The 13686-nt window shown below is 44.1% G+C and overlaps 1 protein-coding gene across 4 annotated transcripts in view; it reads left to right on the top strand.

The window, feature by feature from the left end:
* The window catches only part of MBOAT2 (membrane bound glycerophospholipid O-acyltransferase 2), a 128477-nt gene that overhangs the window by 57963 nt on the left and 56828 nt on the right, over positions 1-13686 (top strand). The gene's annotated exons all lie outside the window — the stretch shown is intronic.

Here is a 13686-nt window from a genome sequence, read left to right as displayed (position 1 = left end):
GCAGGCTGTTGAGTAGCATCCCTGGCCCCCACCCACTAGGTGCTGGTCCCACCTTCTCCCTCGAGTTGGGACACCCATGAATGTTCCCAGATAGTTTCAAATGTCCCTTGGGAGGCAAAACAGTAGGCACATGGTGTCTGTTTTGTTTTCTGAATATAGTGCAGCACCTAGGAGGTTCTATGTTCTCAGTAAGCATTTATTGAATGAATGAATGAATGAATGAATGAATGATACCGTGACTTCTGCATGACTGCAAGCTCTTTCCCAGTAGTCTCCTCGAGCCCTTGTTGCTGGGCTGCAGCCTCTGCCTCCTGTAGAGCCCTGACCTCCACCTCGGGGCTGCCAGCATAGTAGCTCTGTCTCCTGTTCTACCTGCAGCAAAGTCCCGGATCTCATTCTTGAACCTGGACATAGGTGCTGGACTTCCCTTCCATCTCTGTCCCCGGGGTGGGAGGGGAGTGCGGAATGGGAGGAGGGAAGCACAATGGATGGGAATGGGGGAGTGGGTGTAGGCCTTAGAAGAGGAAGGGCAGTAGAAGTGTGTTTCAGGCATACCCGCCTGGAATTAGGGAGGCATTTTCCCGGAGAAGGCAGCACTGTGTGGCTGGGCTCTGTGCTATTCTGATGTGCTAAATAAGCCTTTGTGGACAGGCGTGGGAACCTAAGCGCCTTTCGTGTTAGTTTTTTGTTTTCTAACTTTTCTATGGGAAAACTTATTTTGAGTTCTGAAAATTCTCAGACTTCTGGAACACAGCACAAAGGGACTGCCATTATTTAAATACAAAGAGCAGAAATGTGGGATGATTACAACAGGAAGAGTAGAAAAGCCCGTTAACTGAGAGAAGTTCACCTGAAGTATTTTCATTATAACTTGGCACGTAATTTTCAACAAAACAAATGGTCTAGAGAAAAAAACGTAAAAGGTGTAGATATATACAGTAAACTTGTACCTGTCTGATGGGTTGCCAAGCTGTGGACGGGATTATATCGTAAGAGGTGTAGGAAAGTTGTTTTAAATTTACCGTTATATATCGCCCCACCTCCCCCACCAATTTGAACAAACGTATCTTGTTTGCCTCGGTGTTTCCAGAAACTTACAGATAATGGAGATAGGGTCCTTCCCCTGTGAAATGCACTTTGGGTTGGAGACGTTAAGACAGTCGCACAACAGATACTTGTTTGCTTGTGCTGGGACCCAGTGCTGCACACGAGGACGTGCTCTGTCTCAGCGAGATGCTTACTGTCACACTCCCAATCGCATCGCGATGAGTGTTAGAAAAGAAGAATGTACTCAGGGCTGGGGAAGCATAAAGGAGGGAGCGGCTGGCTTGGAAAGTAGTCAAACGCAGACCGTGTGTGCGTCACCCATTCACTACATGTTCAGTAGAATGAAACAGTTGGAAACAGTACAGATATCTGGTGCTAAGTAGAAATTATGCGAAAGTGTATTTTTAAGACTTGAGACGTATTGACAAATACTTTCCTCAGCTGCCTCCTTTATGGATGATGACAAACAGCAGGCTAGGTCATGAGCAGAGACCCAATTCGGACTCTTGCACCGGATGGCCTTAGTGGTTGACCGGATGAGCACTGGTTTGGAGTATGGGTTTGAATTCAGACTCTTTGGTTTGGGACCTTGGCCAAGTCACTTCACTTTTTGGGGTCTAAATGAGATTAAACCAGTGACTCAGCTAAAGAGCACATGCCTCCCTCCTTCGTACTCTGGGTGTCCAGGTGAGCTTTTGTTTGCATACAGGGTTCGGCCAGGAGGAAGAGTCGTTCACATTCCGGGCGATCTGCTCTCGGAGGTCATTCTTAGTTACAGATATTCTGCTGGGGATTTTTCCTCCTGATACCATGTCAGAGCTTGCTGTAAGCGCTCAATGCCATCACGCTGAGTGCTGTGCGCTGGAATCCATCCTGTCTTCTTCCCAGAAAATGAACTCGGTGGGGATCTTTTACTTATTTTTTGGTCCCATTGTTGAGCATATAGATGATAGGAGCTCTCGGTAGGCGAGGTTATCTTTTCTGTTCTGTTGAATAAGTATTTTGTGACTCTTGCTTTTGAGTATTTTTTTCATCTGCTTTTGGTTTCGTATTTCCAGACAAGATTATACTCTTTCAAGCGCTCCACGGCTTGACTTACAGCTCTCTTCCTGGTTCCTGCCCCCTTCCTCCGTGTTCTTCTGCCCCTTAGGCTCTTGTAGAGCAGCAGCCCCGGGGGTCGGGGTGGGGTTAGGGAAAGAAGAGGCAGTTACAGCTGCTCTGGCCATTATCTCAGTCCAGGAGGACCCCAAAGAGCAGGCCGTCCAGGTTTGTTTCCACCTGTTACCTGCCAGTACTAACAAGACTCCTGCAGTATGGATTCCTGGATAAAAATGTCGTTAGGAACTGCCCCGACTCTATGAGGAAGGAATGATGATCTCGGAAATGGCATCTGGCAGGCAGAAACCTCAAGTCACTTGAAAATTTGTCCTCATGAAGTTAATTAGCAGTGGTTCGTGGCTCAGCAGGAACTCTGGGGAAAATATTAACTTCACTGAGGACAATCTTATCCTCCCATGAGAGGGAATAACATGTGGCAGGAAGGAAACTGGACTCTTAGATGTTTTCTTTTATGCTCTCTGTGGACCATGTTTGGAAGCCTTGTAGTGGTTTGGGATAAAGATACAGGCTCTTTTGGTATTGCTGGGCTAGAAGTTGAATTTCAGTTGTAAAACCATGAGTAATTCTAAAATTGATTTATTTTTTATTTTTTATTAAAAAAATTTTTTTTAACATTTATTTATTATTCAGAGACAGAGAGAGACAGAGCATGATCAGGGGAGGGGCCGAGAGACGGGGAGACAGAGAATCCGAAGCAGGCTCCAGGCTCTGAGCTGTCAGCACAGAGCCGGATGCAGGGCTGGAACTCACAAACCGCGAGATCATGACCTGAGCCGAAGTCGGACGCTTAACCGATGGAGCCACCCAGGCGCCCCAAAATTGGTTTTTTATGTTACCTTCTGTTTATAATAGGTAATGCTTCAGTAATTATGGTGTGTCAGTCACTGTGCAAAGCACATGCACCGGCACTTAAGCCTTTGGAGGTACTGTGTCAGATCTGTTTCACAGGGAAACAGAGGTTAGTAAGTGATGGATCTGGGATTAGAACTAGGTGGGTGGGTCTGATTGCACCTGGGACTCAAACTTTTTAATTCTAAGCATTATGATCATGAGGATGCATCATTAGAAAAGAAATACCCTAAGTTGATTGAGGAAAAGTAGTGAGAGCCAACAGGGAGAGGGTCCCCAGCAAAGGGTGAGTTTTGTGTGTTTGTTACTCTTCTGTAGAAGAATGTTGCAGGTATCTTTATCTACAAAGGTGCAGTGGCCTTGTGGCATATTGTGCTTAGGGTCTAAGGATTTTAAGTATGCTCAGTTCTCACAGGGAGGAAAAATTATTACTTGGTGATGGGTAATCGGATGTCCAGGTTCTGTCGGATTTCTGAAGAATCTTGAGGACATAGCATCATTCCATAAAATCCTGCACTAAGGAAAGGCTGTGATTCAGATCCCTTCATACCATTTCACCAATACAGTCTCTTTTGGAGGTATTTGAAGTCCAAGTTTATTTCTAATCGTAAACTGGATCTCTCTGTTAAGATGGTTCAGTCATCCTTGAGCAAGTAAGGGAAGCTTTTTTTTTTTCCTAGGCTTACGTAGGGTTTTTATATAAAGTAGGGGGATTACATCAATGTAGGGATGCTAATGAGACAAATACACCTCCCTTAGTAAATAAAGGTGTTACTTTGGGTGGTGCTATTCATCTGAATGTGTTAGAATAAAGAGAAATGTGCACAGATTGCTTGTTCGATGAGGTTCTGCCACATCAGGTCTGTCTAAAATGTCAGATTAATATCTTATTCCAAATTAATCAGTTAAAAAACAAAAGTTTTGGAGATATTATCCAATTAGGTGAATATATTCTTCTTTTTAAAAAACTAATTCTTGCATTATTAAAAATAACTAGAAAATTATAATAATTAAAAATAAGAGTGCTTTTCATTGGCAAAGTGTAAGGACTCATCTTCTGGTTTTGGGTACTTCTGGAGACTAATGTTACTTTTTTTTAATTATTTTTTTATTTTATTTTTAATTTTTTAAAATTTACATCCAAATTGCATATAGTGCAACAATGATTTCAGTAGATTCCTGAGTGTCCCATACCCATTTAGCCCCCTCCCCCCTCCCACACTCCCTCCTGTAACCCTCAGTTTGTTCTCCATATTTAGGAGTCTCTTGTGTTTTGTCCCCCTCCCAATATAAAAACTAATTTTACTTTTACATTAAGATCTTAATCCTTGCCAGAATGTTGAAAGAAACATTAAAAAGCTCACATAACCATGTATTAGAATGGTGAACAAACTCATTCAGTTATGCGTCATAACACATGCAACTTACATAAAATAGGTGGTCCTTGTTGAAGTTTTGTGAGGATAAAAGCTTTAGAGACTGGGTTGTTTGTTTGTTTTTTCACTTTTAGGTAAGAAATGGGGAAGTGGTTTTGGAAAATCAGGGCTTGCTAACTGATGAACCGCCTGTGGTGCGTTTCTACCATACATGTGTTGACATGTGTGAGCATTGTCTTCACGGTGTCAGAAGCAGTGTGACGCAATCGAGCCTTTGGACTCTGACTTTGGCATTTGAATGATGGAGCGGCTTCAGGTGCCAGTGACCTTGCGGAGTGCTTTTTACAAACATCCCATTTAACCACCCAACAGGGGTTGGGAGGGTGTAATTTATGTACAGACCATGAAACGGAGGTTCCAGAAGGCCAATTCACTAGAACACAGTCACAAAACCAGTAACTGTCACGCGTGGAGATCTGTGAAATTCCTGGATGTTGTTAGATTGTTTATTGACCGAAATTCTGCTCAAGGTTGTGTGTGTGTGTGTGTGTGTGTGTGTGTGTGTGTGTGTGTGTGTGTGTTTACTTGGAGAAACAAAAATCGTTCACCTGTTTAGCAGACAGCACAAAAATCCTAGTTGTTTTTTGGAAGGATAGCAACCACCATTGAGCCTTTGTATTGTGAATGGCTTTATAAAGTACATAATAAATACAGATTTTAAAATGCTGTTTTAATGTGACAAGAAATAGATTTTAAAATACTTCTGAATAATTAATTTGTGTAGGGAAAAAAGTGCTGACCTCCTCCTACTTGTTGCTAGCTTATTAAATAATTCATTTTAGAGCAATTATGGAAAGATAGAGGGTAATAGAAATGATGGGCATCTATTTTGTACAGTGAAAATTGAGCTTTTGTGTAAATTTCATGAAGGGGGCACCTGGGTGGCTCAGTCGGTTAAGCGTCTGACTCTTGATTTCAGCTCGGGTCATGATCTCGCACTCTGTGAGTTCGAGCCCCGTGTCGGGCTCTGTGCCCACAGCTTGGAGCCTGGAACCTGCTTTGTCTTCTGTGTCTCCCTCTCTGTCCACGCCCCCTCTAATGCTCTGTCTCTCCCTCCTTCAAAAATAAATAAACATAAAAAAAGATTTTTAAACCCCAGTGATTAGAGAGCTGTTATTTAGATTACTATGCAGAGCTTTTTTCTTAAACACCAGAGCTTTAAAATGGATAGAAAACAAACTTTAAAGGATTGCAAATAAAATCCAATGAAAGGGAAGAATAAAAGTTAAGAAGTGAATAGGGTAAAATCCCCAAAGGACAACAGAACTTTAATTGCTAATAAACTGATAATAGCTAAGTTACCATGAATAGCTAACATTTATTAAATCCAAATTCTATGTCAGATACACATTAAGTGCGGAAGTGAATTCGCATTTGGTCCTCACAACTGCCCTGTGCTCTCAGACTGTAAGCTCAGCTTCCCAGAGCTACATACCTCCCCCAGGTCTATACCCTGGTCCTCAGCAGGCTCTGAGTTTGAAACCAAATCTGTTCGGTGCCAGAGCCCACGCACCCAGCTACTAAACCCCGCTCTTCCCCCGCTGTATGTGTGTGGATTTTCTATGGGCAGTGATCAGTGTCCCACCCATTTTATTTCAGGGTTGTTTTCCTTCATTGTCAACCTGTGTGTATAAAAGTAAAATAATTTAATCTTCGTTTGAACACTATTGGGAAGCTAACACTTGTAATTCTAATTCTTGGGTGAGTTTCTTAGTTTACCTGGGCTTCCTCTGATGGCTTCTGTAAGTAATTTTTCCTACCCCCAATACCAATAGAACATACTTTTATTAGCAATAATATTTTCTTTTTTTTTTTTTTTTTTTAATTTTTTTTTTTCAACGTTTATTATTTTTGGGACAGAGAGAGACAGAGCATGAACGGGGGAGGGGCAGAGAGAGGGAGACACAGAATCGGAAACAGGCTCCAGGCTCTGAGCCATCAGCCCAGAGCCTGACGCGGGGCTCGAACTCACGGAGCGCGAGATCGTGACCTGGCTGAAGTCGGACGCTCAACCGACTGCGCCACCCAGGCGCCCCAGCAATAATATTTTCTATAGCAGTGTTTTTTACGGATAAAGGGAGGTTATATCAGAATTGAGGGGAATGAGATCATGATTTTGATATATCGCACCCCTCCTTCCCCACCAAACAACGAAACGAAACTGGCACCAGCAGAATTTGTTATTTGATCTAATTTTTGTGTCTGCTAACACGGCGCAGAGATTCTCCTGCGTCCCCACTTCTTTTCCGTTCTGGGGGCTGATCTGGCTGGTCTGCTCTTTGTCCCTCTGGACTGCCATTGTCTGCCCCCCTCTCGATGAGGAGTTTGCAGAGTGCGGTCCAGAGACCCCAGGAGTCCTTGAGACCCTTCTAGGAGTGGGAAGGTCAGGATGGTTTCTGTGACGACATTTAGACGTGATTTGCCTTTTTCGTTTTCGTTCTCTCACGGGTGCAGGATGGGGCTTTCTCCAGCCTGCTGTGTGATACCGCAGTAGAGCCCTTGCGGATTCAGCCGTTGTCTGTTAAGTCAGGGGTTACAGAGACTTGCACAAGCGTAACACATTGCCACTCTTCTCGTTAATTTTGTTTTGGTTTTAGAAAATATATTTGTCACAAAAATGTTTATATTGGCATGTAATAGGTGTATCGTTGTTCTTGAATTAAATATTTTTAAAATTCTCAGTTTTGGGCGCCTGGGTGGCTCAGTCACTTAAGCGTCCAACTTCAGCTCAAGTCATGATCTCATAGTTCATGAGTTCGAGCTCTGCATCGGGCTCTGTGCTGACAGCTCAGAGCCTGGAGCCTGCTTTGGATTCTGTGTCTCCCTCTGTCTCTGCCCCTTCCCCACTCACGCTCTGTCTCTCTCTGTCTCTCAAAACTAAATAAATATCAAAAAAAAAAAGTTTAGAAGTTCTGAGGGGTGCCTGGGTGGCTCAATCAGTTAAGTGTCTGACTCTTGATTTTGGTTCAGGTCATGATCTCACTGTTTATGGGTTCGAGCCATGGGTTCCAGCTCTGCACTGGCAGCATGAAGCCTGCTTGGGATTCTCTCTCTGCTCCTCCCCTGCTCTTTCTCTGTCTCTCTCTCTCTAAAAATAAATAAATTTTAGTAAATAAAAGTTCTGAGATGGAGATAAAGATAATTCTTGGCAGATGATCCGTAAGGATGCAGGGTGAGGTGTTTAGAAGTAGTAAGAGGGGGAGGAGGAGGGGAACGAGCCCTATGGGGAGGAGGCGTGAGCTGACTGTCTGCAGGTGGCCCCCCTCCACCCCCCGGCCAGAGAAGGGTGCTGGCCCTTCCCCTGCCCTGTGCGTTTCCGCACCCAGCCCTCGTTAGCACGGAGCACCTCGTGGGCCTCGGCCCCCTGCTTCCTCGCTGACGCTCTCTCTGGCGTCGTCTTCCGGCTGAGCAGCCCAGGCCGATCCAGGATCCCTGCTGCTTCCTCGTCACCTCCACGCGTGGCCGTCACTAGGAACTCTTGGTGCTTTGGTTTCCTCTTGGCTTGTTCTGGGGGCGACACACTTGTGACGCATTTAAAACGGCACCTGCCATGTCATGAGCGCTCGTTAACTGCTGTCCCTTCCCTCCTGATGCCCCAAGTCCATCCTGCTCCGCAGCCTTGGACCTGGACGCTCACATTAGTCTGCCCGCTGGCGGCCTGCCCTCTGCTCTGGCCTGTGCTCTCCTGCCACAACGGCCTTTTTAACTGTCTGCCCGACCGTGGCTCCCTTCTGCCTCGGATTCCGCGTTGGCTCTCTGCAGCTGGGCCGCTTGGCAGCGCCTCGGTGCCTTTGCCCTGCCTTCCTGCCCGCTCTGGGTCACGGCTCTCGCTCCCCGACCCGGACGGGCCCAGACGTGATGAGCCATTCGTAGTTGGAGCACACATTCTGCCGTCTCACGCTCGGTTCCTTTCTGTTTGCCGGGAGCCCCCACTGCAGCATGCGTTCCTGACGGTCAGACAGTGTATGAGCTCTGGGCCGAAGCCCTTTCCCCTTAACCCCCTCCTGCCAGAATTAGGCCCCCTTCACCTTGAGCGGCCCCTGTGAGGTCGCATGTGGTGCTGTGCTGTACAGATCTGTTCACAGGCAGGGTCACGCTGTGGTTGAGGTCCCGGCTATAGAGCCACCCCACCCCGTCCTCACCCGCTCGGTAGCGTGTTCGCACCGTCTGGGTTACTTAGCCCGTCTCTACCCTCACTTTCCTCATTTGTACCTTAGGAGCAATAATAATTCGTACCTCATAGGACCATAGCAGAGACTGAATGAGGTATACGGTATTTCATTAAATACAAGATGCCATTATACCGTTATTTTATGTACCACTAAAGAAGATCACTTGCTGCCGGTTGGGAGAGCATTCTTGATTTCACAGACGTTAAAACGTGAAAATGCAGGCGTATCAGATTCAGTGAGGTACAGTTTGCAGAGCCCCTGCGGCTTGCTGGGCGAGTGGCGGGCACGTGGTGGCCGGTGCGTGCCTGCCTCCCGTGCTAGATTTGGAACCTGAGAACACAGGGACTGAGCCGCCTTCGATTTGTAACCTCAGAATCTCGCCAGAGATTAGCGAGCCAAATGTGTACTTGAACACAGCCGAGTGGGCTCTGGGCGCGAGCTGACCGCTTTCTCGAACCTACAACCAGAGGGCAGGCCGAAGTCTGTACTTCTCCCTCCAGGTCCCCACTTGTGAGAAGTCCCAACCGGCTCAGCTCTGGCTCGGCTCTCGTGGTGCCTTCTTCCTGTTCCCACTTCTCGGATCTTTGGCATTCTGAGCCAAAATGTGGATTATGGAAAACTGTAATTCACAGTCTCTCTTTTGCTTTTAAGAGCTTCGAAGAATTAATTGAATCACTTGTTTTCCTTTTCCTGCTTTTCTCCTATAAATTTTTTCACCCTAAAGTGTAATAGAAAAAAGATGCGTGGTCTTTTGTGTTGGTGGGAAGGGGAGGGTCGGGACCCAGTGTTAAAATGCAGCCCCTGATGGACAGAGAGTGACAGATTCCTAATCTTCTGCTTGGTAGAGGCCCAAGATCTTTGAATTGGGGACGGGGAGGGGTGATGTGAAGCCTTTTCCAAGCATTCTTTTTTTCAGAGTCCTGGTTGTAGTAGCAACGAGAACAGACTGAAATCTGGATGCGTTTTTTTGTAGATAATTGTCTTTCTCAGTTGCTCCCAAGATTCTGTCATTCCATTGTTTGCCAGATGTAGTTCTTGATGTTATTGAAAGCTTTAAGTTTATGCATAATTATTGACTTACTAGGACAGGCTGAGTTGGGACTACTAATCAGATAATATTTTGAACTAGAATCCGAAGGTTTCAAATCTTTTTAAAAAATATTTATTTATTCTTGAGAGAGAGAGTGTGAGTGGGGGAGGGAGGCAGACAGAGAGGGGGAGAGAGAATCCCAAGCAGGCTCTGTGCTGTCAGCATTGAACCTGATGTGGCACCCCATCCCACGAACCGTGAGATCGTGACCTGAACTGAAATCAAGATCCGGGCACTCAACCGACTTAGCCCCCAAAGGCCTTAAATCTTGACGTAAACTATAAAAGTCTATATTTTGAAAGATGAGAGAATCTTAATGCCAGCAGCCAAAACCCAATTTTACTTGCATATTTGAGTCAACTTTGAGAACAATTAAGTGACTTTCATTATGTTACTGAGCCAGGTGTGGGAGCAAAAGTTGGATTTTACAAACCAAACCAACAGTGGGGTGGTTTGGTTCATTTCAGTCTTCTGTAAACAGTGTGAGGACAGGAAAGAACTGGGTGACTTCATATATCAGTGTCACTATTTGTATCTGGTCCAGTGAATACAGCTAAGCTCCTTTCCAGTTTCTCATGAATAAGGCTCTGTAAAAGAACACCCCAAATCCCTCATGACTTTTATTACATTTGTAGCTCAGTGAGATCTCTTTGTTCTGGCCGAGAGAACACCTGGTCAGGAAAGCAGGGCGATCACCCAGCAAGGCCGGACTTCCCAAGGGATGGTGAAGTTTTCTCAAGGAACGTAAGAGTGCCTGCACATCTCTAGGGAGGACTCAAGAGTGTCTTCTGGTCACCAGACACCAGAACCTGGTGCCCCTTAGCGGGGTGATCCTGAAGAGGTGGTTACTCTACCCTCGGGAGGACAGCAGCATCTGAAGTGCCCACTACCTCTGAATCGTGTGTGAACATGGCACAGCTGCCCTTTGTGGGTAAAGCAGGTGGGGTTTTTGGTGTTTCACAACTCCTCTCTTAGAGTGGCAGATCTGGAGATGATCTCCCGTGCACAGAACTCAGTTCACTGTCCTCAGGGAGGTCTGGCAATCTGCTCTTGCCATGAAGACTTCGCCAGGTATGGGGAGGTTTCTTCTTGTCTGGGTCTGTGTTGGAAGTTTGATTTGATTTACCTCCCGCACATACAGCGTTTCTGTGCCAGCCTCCCCAAACCCCGTCCTGACTGACAGAGCTTCCAGCTATGGAGGAACAGAGAGGTTGGCAAATTTTTCCCTCCCCAAAATGGTTAGAAGACGGGACACACTTACCAAAACCATTTTAGGGCTCTGGAAATTTAACAAAACAAACAACATTTTGAGAAGCATTTATCCACCGAAAGAAACTGCTGAACTTGGAGTCAGCATAGTGGGAATCTGTGCTATTCTTGTCTGAGGTTCCCTCCACTCCTCGCTCCTTGGCAAAGTAACTCTGCTGGTGCAGGGCTGGCCAGAGGCAGCTGACTGGATTTGGAGTGGAGGGCAGAAACCCCGCACAGTGGCTGTTCCTCCAGCCCTGCTATCCTGCGGATGTGGGGCATGCATTGAATAGAGAGATCCTGGAAATAAGAGAGCCATCAGGGGACTTGAGAAGATTTCCACGCGACGCTGGCTGTGGGGAGGCCCGAGAGGGCCTGGGGGAGAGTAAAAAGCTGAGGCGACTTCACAAGTGCTGGACTGCTGCATGAGCTCTCTAACCCACATGTAGATACATAGGCAGAGGGCAGTGCCCTGCTGGCTGAAGGTATTTGGACATAAGCACTTACTAAGCCCTGGCTGACCACTGAGCTATGCGGACACAGGGGTGACCCCTAGAGCGAGGCTGAAAAATAAAACCCAAGTCTTTGAAAAACTGAGCAGAGACATCAGCTGCTACGTGCCATGGGTGAGAAAGATCCAGCAGATTAAGTCCTGGCAAAAAAAACAAAAACAGCACGACAGCAATGCTCAAGGAAAAAAGGCAATCAAAATTGAGTTACTATATTATTTAATATGGCCAGTTTTAAACAAAAACTTAGGACAAACAAGGGAAAGGCAGTCAAATGAAACTGTCTCTAAATAGATGCAGATGTTGCATTTACCAAAGACTTCGAAGCGGCTGTTACGGATCTGTTCAAAGACATAACAGAAGATATGATGACCATGAGTCAACAAATAGGGAATATCACTAACAAAATAGAAAGTATTAATAAGAACTGGATTGAACCGACTTGAAAAGTTAATAACTGAAATGAAGAAACTTACTAGATGTGCTACACAGTGATTTGTGATGGCCAAAGGGTCTGTAAACTTAGAGATGGATTGATAGATATTAGCCAGCCTGTAGCACCGATGTAAAACATACTGAAGAAAAACAGCTTCTGAGTCCTGTGGGGTAACACCATGTATACCAAATAGTCCAAAAAGGGAGGTACAGAAGCAATTCCGTTCATAGCAACATCAAAAAGAATAAAATATTTTGGAATAAATTTAACAAAAGAACTGCAGTAACACTTGAAAACCACAGAACATCTCTGAGAGAAATTAAAGGAGATTAAATGGGAGCGCCTGGCCAGCTCCATCCAAAGAGCGTGTGACTCTTGATCTTGGGGTTGTGAGTTCAAGCCCCATGTTGGGCGTAGAGCATACTCAAACAAACAAATACATACATACATACACAAATACATAATACATACATACATACATACATAAATACATCATACATACAGAAATACATAGTGCATAATACATACATGCATAAATACATAACTACATCATACGTACATAAATATACATACATGCATAAATGCATACATAATGCATAAATACATAATACTTACATGCATAAATACATCATGCATACATGCATAATACATACATAAATACATCATACACAATGCATAAGTACATCATACATACATGCATGAATACATCATGCATGCATAAATGTATAATACACACATAAATACATAATACATGCGTAAATATATAATACATGCATAAATACATCATGCATACATGCATAAATACATCATATGTACATGCATAAATACATCATACGTACATAAATACATCATATGTACACGCATAAATGCATCATACGTACATAAATACATCATACGTACATGCATAGATACATCATGCATGCATAAATGCATAATACATGCATAAATACATAATACATAAATACATAATACATGCATAAATACATCATACATACATGCACAAATACATCATACATACATAAATATATCATACATACATAAATACATCATACACACATGCATAAATGCATACATAATACATAAATACATAATACATGCATAAATACATCATAAATGCATGCACAAATGCATAATATATATATACATAAATACATCATACATGAATAAATGCATAATACATACATGCATAAATACATCATACATACATGCATAAATGCATAACACATACATAAATACATCATACATACATAATATATACATACATAAATACATCCTACATACATACATACACACATACATAGATGGAGAGGTATTTCATCTTCATGGGATGGAAGACTTCCACTGTTAAGATGGTGGTTTTCCCCAAACTGATATACAGATTTAATGCAATCTCACAAAAATTTCAGAAAGCTTTTAAAATAGAAATTGACAAGTCTGTTAGGCATCGGACTTCGGCTCAGGTCATGATCTTCCTGTTCCCGAGTTCGAGTTCCATGTCCGGCTCTTGCTGACAGCTCAGAGCCTGGAACCTGCTTCAGATTCTGTGTCTCCCTCTCTCTCTGCCCCTTCCCCCGCTCATGCTCTGTCTCTCTCTAAGATAAATATTTAAAAAATTAAAAAAGAAATTGACAAGCTGATTATAAAATTTATGTGAAAATACAAAGGACCTTGAATAACAAAAAATTTTTTTGAAAAGGCACAACAGAAGTTGGATGTACGCTATGGTAGAGTCATAAAGGTGCTGTGAAAATGGCATAAGGGTGGTCATATAAGTCAAAAT

The sequence above is a fragment of the Puma concolor genome, chromosome A3 (assembly GCF_028749965.1).
Source record: "Puma concolor isolate L17-30 chromosome A3, mPumCon1.1.hap2, whole genome shotgun sequence".
NCBI classification, from domain to species: domain Eukaryota; kingdom Metazoa; phylum Chordata; class Mammalia; order Carnivora; family Felidae; genus Puma; species Puma concolor.
Note: the sequence above shows the minus strand (reverse complement) of the source record. Positions and strands in the feature narration are given on the sequence as shown.